Below are 16,877 nucleotides of genomic sequence, written 5' to 3'. Positions count from 1 at the left end.
CATGCCAATTAGAACACTTTGATTATCTTTAGGCATAAAATTTCTTACACTTCCTCCTAAAGAACAGGTATTCTAATTGGTGTGCTTGTGGGTAGATTATCTGGTTGAAATTGACTTTTTAGTAACTGATGATAGTAACTGAGAGTTTTTAATCGTGAGGGTATATAATAATAATAATAATAATGATAATAATAATAATAATAATGGCATTTGTTATGTGCTTACTATGTGCCAAGCCCTGGGGGGATGCAAGGTAATCAGGTTGTCCCACATGGGGCTCATAGTCTTAATCCCCATTTTACAGGGGAGGTAACTGAGGCACAAAGAAGTTAAGTGACTTGCCCAAAGTCACACAGAAGACAAGTGTCAGAGCCAGGATTAGAGCCCATGAACTCCGACTCCCAAGCCCATGCTCTTTCCATCATCATCAATCGTATTTATTGAGCGCTTACTGTGTGCAGAGCACTGTACTAAGCGCTTGGGAAGTACAAATTGGCAACATATAGAGACAGTCCCTACCCAACAGTGGGTTCACAGCTCACAGTGGGCTCACACTCACTGAGCCAGGCTGCTTCTCTACAAGCTAATCAGATTGGATACAGTCCAGTGGCCCCCGTGGGGCTCACAGTCTTAATTTGCATTTTACAGATGAGGTGGCTGAGGCACAGGGAAGTTGAATGACTTGCCCAAGGTCACACAGCAAACAAGTGGTGGAGCCGGGATTAGAACCCAGAGCATCTGATTCCCAGGCCAGTGCTCTTGCCACTAGGCCACTCTGCTTCTCGTGCTTTGTGGACTATGGCATCCCTTGAATACATAGGCAATATGTTTCATAAAAATGGCACTTTTCATGTTATTTGCTGCCAAGTGCAATTTTAAATTAGAGTTCTAATTTTCATCGAAGTGCAATCTGGGATATCAGCTGTGAGCCTGTTGTTGGGTAGGGACCATCTCTATAAGTTGCCGACTTGTACTTCCCAAGAGCGTAGTACAGTGTTCTGCACACCGTAAGTGCTCAATAAATGCGATTGACTGAATGAATGAAAACAACAGGATTTACCTAGAAAATCGTAAGTGCAGAGATCAGCTGATGTGTTCTACCTGAATTTCCCCTAGATTTATTCTGTGTGGAATACAGGAGGAGGATCATTTGAATTTCTAACTACAGTACATTAGCAGGTGTGTGTGCAGGGGGGTATCTCATTTTGTTTTTCAGTCAAGGGGCTGCAAGATTTCAAGGGAGCAAAATTTGGGGTTAAACTTTGGAAGGATAAAACCCACAAAATATCCAATAGGTGGCAGACTGGAATTAGCTATTAGAGCAAATAACTGGCCGGAGGAAGACCAATTTCCTAGGTTTATTTCCATTATTATTCATTTTAATTTTTTGCGGAGGCTTTCTAAACAAACTACCCTGCAACAAGCAATCATGGAAAACATACTCCATGATCTCATGGGCATTTCCAGTTGGCCTGATTATCCATCCAAGAATATACAAATGGTCAGTAGTGATTCTAGTAAGAAAACAAAGTATTTTTTCCCAAAGCCAGATTAAAGAAGAAACAAAAGAAACCATTCCCCAAAAGGGACAAAATTCTACTGAAACAGTCATTTGTGAAGAAAATAATTGAATCCCACTACATCCTTTCAATATAAATTATGTTCATCTTTTAAATACTGGTGCATAAGCCAGTATTCACTCCAATTGCAAGGGGCCAGAAAAAATACAGTGCAGAATTTCTATGGATAAAGTGTACAGTTGTACCTAGGCATATCATCTCATCATCCACAGTATTATCCTTGGACTGAAGGACAACTGTGTGAATCTTTAATGAGGTCCTGCATTTTGGAAAAGGACTCCGATGTCTTTCAGAAGGCCATTATGCTCTATATAACAGGTTCAAACTGACTCAGAGGATATTGGGGTAACCCACGTTTTTACAGAAGAGTTGGATGGTAGGTAAGAGAGCCAAGGGCAAAGGGGAAGAATTATTTAAACTTGTGCCCTAATTGAGTATTGCCAGTTTCTCATAGCTCTTACTTCCATCTGAACCCATCCTCCAATGCCCATAGCTACTGTCATCCTGTCTTCTTTCTGGGATAGAGGAAAGAAATGGGAAGAGCTGGGCCCTTTCCATCTGGTCTCCTTGTTGTTGTTACCATTATCTTCAAAGATATAAGAAAAAGTGGGGACTGACTGACTCAGAGGATATTGGGGTAACCCACGTTTTCACAGAAGAGTTGGATGGTAGGTAAGAGAGCCAAGGGCAAAGGGGAAGAATTATTTAAACTTGTGCCCTAATTGAGTATTGCCAGTTTCTCATAGCTCTTACTTCCATCTGAACCCATCCTCCAATGCCCATAGCTACTGTCATCCTGTCTTCTTTCTGGGATAGAGGAAAGAAATGGGAAGAGCTGGGCCCTTCCCATCTGGTCTCCTTGTTGTTGTTACCAGTATCTTCAAAGATAGAAGAAAAAGTGGGGGAGATATTCAGCCCTACCTCCAGGATTCAAGGAGCAGAATCCCTGAAGGGTGGCATCAATTTTGCAACGCTGCTGCAAGGAAACTCTAGCCTTCAGCTTTCTAGTCTTTCTGGCATTTGTTATGCTTTCAGCCCAAGACAGTTTCCTGGTGGCTGAAGGAACACTGTACTGGATTGGAAACACACTGATTGTGTTACCCTAAACTGCCACTCTGCATGGAACTGCCCCGGAGGGATTAGCTAGAGACCCACTGGTGGCCTTCTTATTTCCACTGTGGCATTTGTGGTAGCCTGGGGTAGGGATGGGGAGAGGAGCCAGAGATGAATGAATATCTGTCACCTCCTATAGACTATAGGCTCCTTGTGGGCAGGAATTGCGTCTCGTGCTGAAACCTCCCAAGTGCTTAGTACAGAGCTCTGCACATAGTAAGCGCTCAGGTAAATACCACTGTTTGATTGAGTGCACCCTTAGCTTAGGCCCTGCTTGACTGAGGCTCTGTCATTGGCAGTCCCTTCCCCACCCCTCCTACAGTAGTCTTTCAGGGTGCCACAGACTCCCAGAAATCCCACCCATTGACTGTAGCCCCCTAAAAATCTCTCTTCCTAGAAATTTGCCCTTGGTCTACTGAGCAGAGCAACCCTTCAGAATTATAATGCTGCATGCAGGCAGTGATGCCTCATTATTAAGGAAAGTGTTTCCCGGTTCCCTGGGGTGCTCTTAATGAGGAGTTCACTTGAACGAAAAGTATGTTACCCTGAGTAGTTTAGTAATGAAAATGCAAGGTGCCTAGTGGCCAGAGGATTCTGCTAGATACGAGGTTCACGTTCCGATTTGACTCCACTACTGTCTCGTCGTGTGTCACTGGGGAAGTCATTTATTCCTACTACTTTCCTTGGGAATATAATAAAGGGACATTTATGAGAACAACTAAATAACACTTCCCACAAAACTGTAAAACAGCTTTGCTCCTTGGAGATAGGCACTATAAATACGTAAAGTGATTGCATTATCATACTTAAAACTGAACCCAATTTTGAACTCTTCTTCTACCACTATCACTTCCATTTAAAACATTTTTCTAAGAATTTCTCGTCTCTTCTAGTGAAACCAGACTGATTTATTTATCTTTTGCTTAGTATCTTTTACACAGTCAGGTCTCATACATTAGCTTCACATTGCTGTTTAGTGGAATACTCCATTTTCAAGCCCAAGCTGTTTTTGTTGACTATTTCTAATCTGAAAAACATTGTTATTGATATTAGTTTTGGAAAACACTTCCTGCCCTCCTCTTCTGAAATAAAATTTTCTTCAAACCTACCTGGGCCTATCTTATTAATCTATAGTAATTATTCCAAATAATGTGGCTTCTGGTTTTTTTTAGCAATTAATTCTTGGAAAAATATTTCTATGGTCTGAAAATGCCACAGAATTTAAGAGGATTCACTGACCTTATATGCATATATCAACGGGGAAGGACTTCAACACTAGAAGGGTATTCTGAGGGAGTTTATCTAGTCTCCTTTACTAGAAATCTAAAAGATGATTCAGTTTCTAATATGTCAGGTTCAGGAATGGTCCTGGAATGGCAGTGGAATAGATCAGATGATTCTTAAATGGCTAACGCATACATGTGCCTTTTGGGGATATATATTCTAATTAGTCATGAACAGCAAATGAATGCATATTTTAATACCAGCGGTCAATTTTCCTTCCTTGTTTTCATTCATTCATTCAATCGTATTTATTGAGTGCTTACTTTGTGCAGAGCACTGTACTAAGCACTTGGGAAGTACAAGTTGGCAACATATAGAGACGGTCCCTACTCAACAGTAGGCTCACAGTCTAGAAGAGTGGTCTCACAGTCTAGAAGACTGTTTTCTGCTGGGGAGCTTGCAGTGCACCTTTTCACTGGACAAGAGGTAGTAAAGACAATGGCGCAACTATTCCAAGTGGACCCTCTTGCAAACTGAGGATACTGAGACAGGCCTGGGCATCTTGTGGTCCCCAGGGCATGACTGGCCCCCGCTCTGCCCCCTCAGAGTCTTTTCCAGGCAGGCTTAGTGTTCCCACAGGAGATAGCCCTCTGAGGAGTCAAGAGAGACAGGCAGAATCCTGCATGGGCTGCAATCAGAATCCCGCCTGACCACCTTGCTTCCTGTGTTTCTCCACTCCAGTCCATATTCCATTCTGCTGCCATGATCATTATTCTAAAAAAACATTCATTCCATGTTTCCCCACTCCTCAAGACTCTCCAGTGTTTGCCTATCCACCTCTCAGCTCCTTATCGTAGGCTTTAAAGCATTCAATCAAGATCACCCCATCCCACCTCACTAATCTCCCAGCCCACACACTTTGCTACTCTTGCCTTGCCTTATGCTGTTGAGTCATCTCCGACTCATAACGACGCCGTAGACACATCTCTCAGAGAAGCAGCATGTCTCAGTGGAAAGAGCCTGGGTTTGGGAGTCAGAGGTCATGGGTTCTAATCCCAGCTCCACCACTTGTCTGCTGTGTGAACTTGGGCAAGTCACTAGACTTCTCTGGGCCTCAGTTCCCTCCTCTGTAAAATGGGGATGAAGACTGTGAGCCCCACGTGGGTCAACCTGGTCATCTTGTATCCCCCCAGCACTTAGAACAGTGCTTCGCACATAGTAAGTGCTTAACAAATACCATCATTATTATTATTAGTATCTCTACCAGAATGCCCCATCTCCATCTGCAATAGTTCTGGTAGTGTATCTATAGAGATTTCTTGGTAAAACTACTGAAGTGGTTTACCATTGCCTCCTTCCATGCCGTAAACCTCAATCTCTGGCCTGGACTCTCTCCCATGCTGCTGCTGCCCAGCACAGGTGAGTTTTTACTTATAGCAGGTTACCTTCCACTTTCTTTCCACTGCCCAAGCTAGGAATGGAATGGACATGCCTCTGCTTGACTCTCCCTCCCATAGTCGAGACTGATAGAGAACTGGAAATTGTCCAGGTGCGACTATGAGAGGGAATTTGCTTCTCTACCACCAACTTACTCACGGTGCCCCACTCTCATCTATCTCCTTCCCTGTCCATATATGCCACATCACCACTCTCCCCACCTTCAGAGCATTATTAAGGCCACACCTCCTCCAAGAGGCCTTCTCTGATTAATTCCCCTTTCCCCCAGCTCTTTCCCCCTTCCACATTGTCTATGCACTTGGATCTGTGACTTTTGATATTTGATATTCGCCTCAACCTAAAATTCACAACACTTATATACATATATTTAAATTGGCTTTTAAAAATTGTTTATTTATATTTATGTCTGTCTCTCCCTCTAGACTATAAGCTTATTGTGGGCAGGGCCAAGCGCTTAGTACAGTGCTCTGCACACAGTAAGCACTCAATAAATACAATTGATTGATTGATTCATATCAGTACACTGCTGTGCACGTAAGTGCTCAGTTACTACCACTTGTTGCTTTGATTGATTAAACTGGTTTGGACATGACAGGGAATCATCTTTAACTTTACCCAATTTTGATTCCCAACAAAATCTAAAATACTGCTGCCTTGCTTATTACAAAATACTCTAAGATAATAGGGATATTGTGGCCGGGCTGGCTTTAGATATTTGGTAGCCCAGAGTGGGCGGGGGGGATTTGCCACTCCTTCCTGTTTCCTATGCTATTAATCAATACAGTGTGCACATGCCACATCATACAAAGTTGTTCTGGACACTCAGACATAGAGCATTAACCTGGGGCAGTGCTTGACTTCCTGAGTGTTGGGTTTCAGAGGCATTGTATTCCCTTGCCAAGTTCCTGTTCACTCAAGTATCACTTTGGCTATTGGTGGTGTTTTCAGATTTTAAACCACTTCTCCTAAAGATTTTGCTGGCACAGCTAAAGCACTCTCTTACACCTTGAAGCTTGCTGTGTGATCCACAGTCTGCACAGAATTTCAAAGCATTGAAGTTTCCTGTCGGAATAATAATTGTATTTGTTAGACAAGCGGTATGACCTTGTGGAAAGCTCATGAGCCTGGGGGGTCAGCTCCATCACTTCCTAGCTGTGTGACTTGGACCAACTCACTTAACTTCTCTGTGTCTCAGTTTTCTCATCAATACCTGTTCTCTTTCCTACCTAGGCTATAAGCCATGTGAGACAGAGACTGTGTCCAATCTGATTGTATTGTATTTACCCCAGTGCTTGCCACAGGGCTTACCACATAGTAAACATTTAACAAATGATACAATTATCATTACAATTAAGCACTTTTATGATATCATCAGATTGGACGCAGTCCCTGTCCAACGCTGGGCTCAGAGCTTAAGTAGAAGACAAAACAGGCATTGAATTCCCACTTGAAAATGAGAAAACTGAGTCCCAGAAAAGTGAACTGTTTTGCCCAAGGTCATGCAGATGACAAGAGGCATTGACATGATTAGAACCCAGGTCTCCTGATTCTCAGGCTAGTGCTTTCAACACTAGGCCACCCAGCTTCTCTTTAAAGAAGTTTAAGCACTCGAAGAATCTAGATCAGCATCTTATACCATTCTTGGAAATTTCCATCAAGCCTGTGAAGCGATAGCTAAATTCAAAGATCATGGTCAAAAAATAAAATAGAATGCATTTTTCAAGGTTCTGGTTAGATTCAGGAAAAAAGAGTCAATTTATTTGGATTCAAAGCCTATCTTTTTAAAATCCTTCAACCCAACCAACTCCACAGACAATTTGATCTCCTCTGGAGTTCTAAAAATGTGGGCTGCTTTTCCTTATTCATCGGTCCCATCAGGCGCAAAGTAATTTTTTTTCCCTTCTTTGTGATTTTAACCCTGGGGGAATTATTTTATATCTACAAGTTGGAGAGTATTTCTGGAAATTTCTAGGTGTCCTTTAAAATGGGTGCTTATCAGTGTTTTTTCTAGTGCTGTTAGAATAGAATAAAACTCTAGAGATAAAAAGGAAGGTAACTGTGATGAGCAGATACATCTGCTCAAGTGTTTGTAATTTCTCTGTGGCTATCTCATACAATAGCTTGGTAGGTGTTGAAGCCCAATAAAGGAATAAGCCAGTCAACACAAACTGCTGGGCATCATCCTCTGATTCCACCTCTTCCAGTATCCCCTTCTGAACATATTAGTTTTCTAAACTGACAGCACAGCACACAGTGTTAAGTCAGAAGACCAGGGCTTTAGTACAGCTCTGACACTGGACCTCCATTTCCTCATCTGTGAATTGGGGATAAAGTAGTCACTGGGTTCCCATATGTGAGAAAAGGATTGGGTCTGATCTGATAATCCTTCAAGGCTTCAGTATAATAGGGGAGGCAAGCAGATATATGTTGCATACATGCAACTTGAGCAGGAGGAAAACAAAAGGGGAAACAGCCGAAGCTTGAAGAAAATGTATAAGCACGTATGTAATCACCCCAAAAAAGTAATGTAAAAAATGATGTGTGCATATCAGTGCTGAGGAAGGTTGCTGGTTAATAGACCTGGGAATGGGACTAGGAATACACAGAGCTAATCCATCCTCTACATGATGGTCTGTGTTTTGAGCTTCTGTGAAGAAGATTTGGTATAGAACCGGTGGATTGAATTTGGAGTTGAAGAGCCACATGATTGATGTTTTACTTTGGGGCATAATGTTTTCTTCTGTTTTTTCTCGAATTGCGGTGTGACTGGATAGTTCAGGAGTACAAATTATTACCAGATTTGTAGATTTTTACCTGCAGATCAGCAGATTGAGTCAAAGTTATTTCTATTTGAAACCTGATTTCTTAGCATGAAATGAGTGTTTTGGCTCTTGAATCTCCAGTGAAATAGAATTATAACAATAATGATAATGGTAATAGCAGTGATGATAATAATGATGACACAATTTACTGAGTGTTTACTATGTGTCAAACACTTGCTTAGAATTTGGAAGATAAAAAATATATTAATCACATTCTAGTCCCAAATGGAATTCACAGTGGGAAGGAGATCAGTGTTTTATCCCTGTTTTAGAGAGAAAAAGCTGAAGCCGAGAAAAGATAAATGCCTTGCCCAAGTTCACACACTAGGCCACTGGCAGTGCCATGATTAAGAACCCAGTTCTCCTGATTCCCAATCCCAGGCTTTTTACACTAGTCCACACTGATCATTATGAGGATGTTTCTGTTTACTAAAGAAAATCCCTTACAGTTTTTTCTTGGAGAATCCTCAAAAAGTTTCTCTCCTCAAGCAATCTTTGCAAAGATGTAGATTCAAGAATCCAGGCTCAAAAAGGGATAATGCTTTATGAGACAAAACTATTATCATAACCCACAAGGATAGGTCATCAATCATATTTATTGATCGTATTAAATACAATCATCAATCGTATTTTTGAATGCTTACTTTGAGCAGAGCACTGAACTAAAGGCTTTGGGAGAGTGCAGTATAACAGAGTTGGTAGACACGTTCCCTGCTCCCAATGAGCTTAACAGTATAGAGGGATACAGGCATGAATATAAAGAAATAAATTATGGATATGTACATAAGTGCAGTGGTGGCTGAGGGAGGAGGAATAAAGTGTGTGAATCCAAGTGCAAGGAAATCACCAAGTGGAATGGGAGAAGAGGAAATGAGGGCTTGGGAAAGGCCTCTTGGAGGAACTGTGCCAGTGCTAAGCTCTTAGTACAGTGCTCTGCACACAGTAAGCACTCATTAAATATGATTGAATCATATCAGGCATTAAATATGATTGAATCATATCAATGATCCCACAGATCAGGCTTTGAAGGTAGGGAGAGTGATCATCTGCAGGATATGAAGAAGGAAGGTGTTATAAGCTGTAGTCAGGATGTGGCCGAGAGGTTGGCAGTGACTTAAGGGAGGTCAAAATATTTACAGTGAGTGGGTTGGCTTTAGAGAAATGAAGCATGTGGGCTGGGTTGTAATAGGAAATCAGGGAAGTAAGGTAGGAGGGGGTTAAGGTGATTTAGTGCATTAAAACCTATGGTTAGGAGGTTTGGCATATGGTTCACACCTGATGGTTTCAATTTTATCCATAAAATATTGTCTAGATCAACAGGGGCCAAAGATGAGGGAGATGGGGTTGGAGGAGAGGGACAGGGGTTTTGAGAAGGGAGTTAAGTGTCTGAAACAACTGGTGAGGCAGTGGGCATGGGAGTCAATAAAGATGTAGAAATAGTGTTGCTGGGCAGAGAAGAGGGCAGGGTTAAAGCTGTCAAGGAAGTATTTGAGGTGAACAAGGTCTGCCTGATATCTGGATTTCCACTGAGAGTACTCTGCAGCTATTGATCAGGGGTGAAGGAATCAGACTCTGGAGGTGATTCAGGGCTTTGGGTTAATGATACAGCATCAGCAAAGGGGTAGGGGAGCGAATGAATTGAATTCACTAAAGATAGATGGGTAAATCACATAGAAGGGGATGTTGATCACACATCAGCCGTCTCAGGCACGCTCTTGTCTTACGCTATCTAGTCATCTCTGACCCATGGTGACTCCACAGGCACATCTCTTCCAGAATGCCCAACCTCCATATGCAATCGTTCTGGTAATGTATCCATAGAGTTTTCCTGATAAAAATATGGAAGTGGTTTGCCATTGCCTCTTTCCATGCAGCGCTCAAATCTCCAACCTCGACTCTCCCCCATGCCGCTGCTGTCCAGCACAGGGAAGTCTTGACTTGTAGCAGATTACCTTCCACTCACTAGCCACTGCCCAAGCTAGGAATGGAATGGGTATGCCTCTGCTTGACTCTCCCTCCCATAGTCGAGATTGGTAGAGTACCAGAAACTCTCCAGGTGCGACCCGGAGAGGAGACAGACACACTCACATGCTTGTATTGCCATGAGTAGCATCATACTTGAAAACCATGAGCTGGCGTATGACTTAAGAATAGATAAAAACTAAACATTTTTCTGAAGTTCCATCTTAAACTTCAGTGTCAATTCTTGGTCAGCTCTCCATTTCATTCCCCAACCTCCATCCCCTCTATCTCTAACATCTTTTCCACTCTGAACTGGGTGTTCACTTTTACTTCCGTGAGTTTCTGAAATAGCTATGTTAAAGGCAGTCTGTGTTAAATGCAGTCTACCCTTTCAAGAAGGCTTTCTGCTTCTACATTGATAACTTTATACAATCAGATATAGGCCATTTTTCTAAATCATATTTCCAACCTATATATTGAGATGGTTTTCTCACAGATTTTCTCAACTGCTTCCCTCAGTGGTGTGTTTCAAGAATGACTTTTCTAAGATGTCTTGCATCCAAATTAAGAAAAGCAAAGTACAGGAAACATGTTGTGAGTTTAAATGTTTCATAACATTTTTCTTCCGAAAAGTCCCTTGCTTGTCGCTTGTTTCACAGCAGACTTTGCTATAGAAAGAAACTGATAGTGTCTTTAATCCCCAGGTAGAGAAGTTGGTCCTAATAGAGATTAAATGGTTTCACTAAATCATACAATTAGCAAGAAGCCATGTGTAAAATGCAAATTATTCGAAGTCATTTCTGATTGCGAGCAATTGGGCCTTCATACTGTCTTCACTTCATGATACATTGGGTTTAAGCATATTTGGTGTGTTTAAGGACAAATCTGTTACTAAAAATCATTAGTATTACTTATATTATCATTAATTGAACATTTATGAAGTTTCTGTGGTGTGTAATAGGCTCACTACCGAATCTACAGAAAGATATGAACTGTACATTCAAGAAGAATATGCTATCTTTATGAGACACAACCATCATCATTACCAATATCAATACCTATTGAGTGTCTAATCCACAAAACACTATTAGACACCTGAAAGATGTGTAGAAGAGTTATAGAACACATTCCTTGTCCTCAAGGAGTTGGGAAAGACAGTTATCAAGTGATGAACGAATAATTGTTAAGTGAAGATGAGTTTAAAGTTGTCCACAATTGCATTGATAAATCCATAATAAATAACCGGTGAAAAACAGAGATATAGTGTGCCTGGGAAACTGGGGACATTCATCAAGGAGTACTTCCTGTCGGTGGTACCTTTTTGAGCGGAGGGCTGTTGTTTAGGAAAGCTCAATTGGTAGCTAGAAAAGCTGGAAAATGGATAATCGGTAGCATCTTTTCTAAAGACGAAAAGAGCAAAGGCCTTGGAATCAGGGAACCCGAGCTCTAATCCCAGCTTTGCCCTTGCCTGCTACGTATGACCGTGGGTAAGTCACTTAACTTTTCTGTGCATCCTTCCATGGCTGTTAAAAAGGGAATGAAATACCAATTCTCTCCCACGCTTACACTGTGCATCTCGTGCGGGAGAGGGACTGTGTCCAATCTGATTGTCCTCTATCTGTTGGGTAGGGACTGTCTCTATATGTTGCCAACTTGTACTTCCCAAGCGCTTAGTACAGTGCTCTGCATACAGTAAGTGCTCAATAAATACGATTGATTGATTGATTTATTGATTCTATCTAACCCAGCACTTAGTACAATGCTTGGCACATGGAATTATATTTAATAGTATTAATTGTATTTAATTACATCAATCACATTTATTAATCATTATGCATAGTAATTATTAATTATAAATAATAATAACTGTTAACACTAATACCTATTAATTAATAATTAATTGTATTGGTTAATTACTATGTGATTTGGGGCAAACCACTTCACTTCTCTGGCTTCAGTTCCCTCATCAATAAAATGGGGATTAAGATTGCGGGCCCCACATGGGCCAGGGACTGCATCCAACCCAGTTTGCTTGTATCCACCCTAGCCCTTAGCACAATGGCTGGCACTTAGTAAGTGCTTAACAAATGCCATAATAATAATAACAATTATTATTATTATTATTGTTATAATTATTATCCCCTCATCCAGGAAGCCTTCCCAGACTGATCCCCCTTTTTCCTCTCCTCCGCCCCATCCCCCGGGCCCTACAACCTTCCCCTCCCCACAGCACCTGTATATATGTTTGTGCAGATTTATTACTCTATTTGTTTTACTTGTACATAATTACTATTCTATTTATTTTGTTAATGATGTGCATCTAGCTTTATTTCTATTTATTCTGATGACTTGACACCTGTCCACATGTTTTGTTTTGTTGTCTGTCTCCCTCTTCTAGACTGTGAGCCCGCTGTTGGGTAGGGACTGTCTCTATATGTTGCCAACTTGTACTTCCCAAGTCCTTAGTGCAGTGCTCTGCACACAGTAAGTGCTCATGAATGAAATTATTATAATTATTATTAAAGTGCTGTGGGACTGTCAATTAATTGTATGAATTCTATTTAATAGTATTAAAATACTATTTTTAAATTATTATTATTATATAGAAGATAACAGATGCTTGGACGTTATGATTCTTGCATGAACTATTTTTCCTACTAGTTGTTTCCCCAGCTTCCTAGCCCTCTGCCTCTTGATAATTAATAAATATTGCCATTTCTACAAACTCTCCCAGTGCTCTTTCCCCAAAATTTGTACTCACATTTAGAGCTTTCTAGCAGCATGGCTCAGTGGAAAGAACGCAGGCTTGGGAGTCAGAGGGCATGTGTTTGAATTCCGGCTCCACCGCATGTCAGCTGTGTGACCTTGGGCAAGCCACTTAACTTTTCTGTGCCTCAGTTGCTCATCTGTAAAATGGGGATTAAGACTGTGAGCCCCACGTGGGACAACCTGATCACCTACAACCTGATCACCTTGTATCTCCCCCAGTGCATAGAACAGTGCCTTGCACATAGTAAGTGCTTAACAAATACTACTATTATTATTATTATTATTATTATTATTGTTATTATTATTATTGTCATTATTATTATTTAAGCAACAATTCAGACATTTATCCAGAAAATAGTTTCTTTACTTCAGATTGAATCTGAGGAGAGATAATTGACAAAAAAAAGAAGGTGGTTTGAATTTTACAAAATCTCAAATGTATCCATATTTTTCCCCATGTGAGAAAATGTGACTATTCATAACAAAGCTCGGGAAATGGTATTTACTCAAAGTCATGAATCTGAATACCTGGGAGAGCAGAGATAAGGAAATTGAGCATGGGCATGAAAAACATATATATCTGACTCCACATTATGCAAATGTAAGTAGTTCCTCACTCCCTGGTTACTTCTTTTGAATGGTTTTCCTGCCCGAAATGATAAATTCTGAGGGATTGAACTCAGGGGGCTAAACATAGGAATGGGGTTAGAGTTCTCATCCTGCCCACCTCTGACACACAGTGGTTCCTTGGGGTGATCACTTAATGTGGATTTATATAGCACTTTGTAAATTCAGATTGTTTCCACCTATATTATCTCCTCTTCCCAGATTCTTTATTCAAAGCCGACTTCAGTTAGAGAAGTTTCGACCCTTTGCTTTTAGAAATATTTGTCGCCAATGTTGATTGCATTCAGAAAGTCCTAGAGGGACTTGACAAGTTTCCACCAGAATGATTCCAAGGTCCTACCAAAGAGGAAGAGATACATTGCTGTAGCTACACACACCTAATGAGTTTGGAGACATAAAACATTTGTAAATTGAAGAGACTACAGGTACATGAGAAGCTTGCAATCTAAAGGGGAACGCAAACACATAAACATCTGTTTCAGACACTGAAACAAACTCCCATTCCCATCTCTGGTCGAGAAACAACAAAATCCCTAATCCCCAAATATTTCTAAAAGCCAGACTTCACTCTGGGGTTGGACAGGGCTTAGGAGTTGTGATGGAAGAGGATTTTTCAGGCCATGAGCCTCTTAGTGGTTGGGGTCTTGACCCATGATCCGTGGTCTCCTACCCACCAGCAATTGTGGATAGCAGCTGAGACATGGATAGGGAGGGGCTGCAGAATGCAGCTGGGCAGGAGCAGGAGTTCAATAATTTGAGAAATAGGAAGGTACACTTACCAATGAGCAAGGCAACACTCCTGGCTCTGCCACTTGCCTGCCATTCATTCATTCATTCAATTGTATTTATTGAGCGCTTACTGTGTGCAGAGCACGGTACAAAGCGCTTGGGAAGTACAAGTTGGCAACATATAGAGACGGTCCCTACCCAACAGCAGACTCACAGTCTGGAATGCCATGTGACTAGAATGCCATATGACCTTGGCAGGTCACTTAATTTCTCTGTGCCTCAGCTACATCATTTGTAAAATGGAGATCATTCATTCATTCAATCGTATTTATTGAGCACTTACTGTGTGCAGAGCACGGTACAAAGCGCTTGGGAAGTACAAGTTGGCAACATATAGAGACGGTCCCTACCCAGCAGCAGACTCACAGTCTGGAATGCCATGTGACTAGAATGCCATATGACCTTAGCAGGTCACTTAATTTCTCTGTGCCTCAGCTACATCATTTGGAAAACGGAGATCATTCATTCATTCATTCAGCCGTATTTATTGAGCGCTTACCACGTGCAGAGCACCGTACTAAGCACTTCAGAAAAGTACAGTACAGCAGTAAAGAGAGGCAATCCCTGCCCACAATGAGCTCACGGTCTAAGCCAACCTGATTAGCTTGTAACTACCCCAGCATAGCCCAGGGCCTGGTACAGAGTAAGTGCTAGCACTCCATAACCTTACCCTCTCCTACCTCACCTCATTATTGTCTTACTACAACCCAGCCCACGGACCTCCCGCCGTCAACCCCCGACCCACGTCATCCCCCGGGCCTGGAATGCCCTCCCTCTGCCCCTCCGCCAAGCTAGCTCTCTTCCTCCCTTCAAGGCCCTGCTGAGAGCTCACCTCCTCCAGGAGGCCTTCCCAGACTGAGCCCCTTCCTTCCTCTCCCCCTCGTCCCCCTCTCCATCCCCCCATCTTACCTCCTTCCCTTCCCCATAGCACCTGTATATATGTATATATGGTTGTACATATTTATTACTCTATTTATTTATTTATTTATTTATTTATTTTACTTGTACATTTCTATCCTATTTTATTTCGTTGGTATGTTTGGTTCTGTTCTCTGTCTCCCCCTTTTAGACTGTGAGCCCACTGTTGGGTAGGGACTGTCTCTATGTGTTGCCAATTTGTACTTCCCAAGCGCTTAGTACAGTGCTCTGCACATAGTAAGCGCTCAATAAATACGATTGATTGATTGATTGATTGACCTCGCTTCTCTAATGCTAACCTTCTCACTGTGCCTCGATCTCACCTATCTCACCACCGAGCCCTAGCCCACATCCTTCCTCTGGCCTGGAATGCTCTCCTTCCTCAAATATGACAGTCACTCTCCCTTTTGAAGCCTTATTGAAAGGCACATCTCTTCCAAGAGGCCTTCCCAGACTGTGCCCCCCCTTTCCTCTTCTCCCACTCCCTTCTGTGTCACCCTGACTTTCTCCCCCTCTGCCGGGACTGAGCCCCTCTTTCCTCGTATTCCACTCCCTTCTGTGTCACCCTGACTTTCTCCCTTTGTTCTTCCCCCTGTACCAGCCCCACAGTACTTATAATAATAATAATAATAATAATGACATTTGTTAAACACTTACTAGGTGCCAGGCACTGTATTAAGTGCTGGGGTGGCCGTGGGTTCAAATCCCGGCTCTGCCACTTGTCAGCTGTGTGACTTTGGGCAAGTCACTTAACTTCTCTGTGCCTCTGTTAACTTATCTGTAAAATGGGGACTAATACTGTGAGCCCCACGTGGGACAACCTGATAACCTTGTATCTACCCCAGCACTTAGAACAGTGCTTGGCACGTAGTAAGTGCTTAACAAATGCCCTCATTATCATTATTTTAGAGAAGCAGCTTGGCTCAGTGGAAAGAGCCCGGGCTTTGGAGTCAGAGGTCATGGGTTCAAATCCTGACTCCGCCACTTGTCAGCGGTGTGACTTTGGGCAAGTCACTTCACTTCTCTGGGCCTCAGTTACCTCATCTGTAAAATGGGGATTAAGACTGTGAGCCACCCGTGGGACAACCTGATCACCCTGTAACCTCCCCAGTGCTTAGAACAGTGCTTTGCACATAGTAAGTGCTTAATAAATGCCATTATTATTATTATTATTAATAATAATAATAATAATAGAAAACTCGCTTGGACACAGTCCCTGTCCCACGTGAGGCTCACAGTCTCAATCCCCATTTAACAGAGGAGGCACCTGAGGCCCAGAGAAATGAAGCGGCTTGCCCAAAGTCACACAGTCCACAAGTGACAGAGTCAGAGTTAGAACTCACTTATGAACATATCTGTAATTCATTTATTTGTATTCATGCCTGTCTCCCCCCATCTAGACTGTAAGTACATTGTGGGCAGGGAAGGTGTCTGTTTATTTTTGTATCACCCTCTCCCAAGGGCTTGGTACAGTGCTCTGCACACAGTTAGCGCTCAATAAATATGATTATATGAACTGGATGAATGAACACATCATAAAAACCAAAAAAAACCACCTAAACTCCCCCAAAACACTCAGTAAACAAAGTCACTACAATGATGTACATAACAGAGT

General features: G+C 42.0%; 1 protein-coding gene and 1 non-coding gene across 2 annotated transcripts in view; one reads left to right on the top strand and one right to left on the bottom strand.

Annotated features, from left to right (window-relative positions):
- LRRC4C (leucine rich repeat containing 4C) overlaps positions 1–16,877 on the top strand; it is a 1,005,802-nt gene that overhangs the window by 225,870 nt on the left and 763,055 nt on the right. The window lies entirely within an intron of this gene.
- On the bottom strand, positions 10,134–10,271 carry LOC119944204. The gene has a single exon (XR_005455703.1). It is a non-coding gene; the product is annotated as a small nucleolar RNA SNORA7 (small nucleolar RNA).

Source organism: Tachyglossus aculeatus, chromosome 22, assembly GCF_015852505.1.
Source record: "Tachyglossus aculeatus isolate mTacAcu1 chromosome 22, mTacAcu1.pri, whole genome shotgun sequence".
In the NCBI taxonomy this organism is placed as follows: domain Eukaryota; kingdom Metazoa; phylum Chordata; class Mammalia; order Monotremata; family Tachyglossidae; genus Tachyglossus; species Tachyglossus aculeatus.
This window is presented reverse-complemented; position numbering and strand designations above follow the sequence as displayed.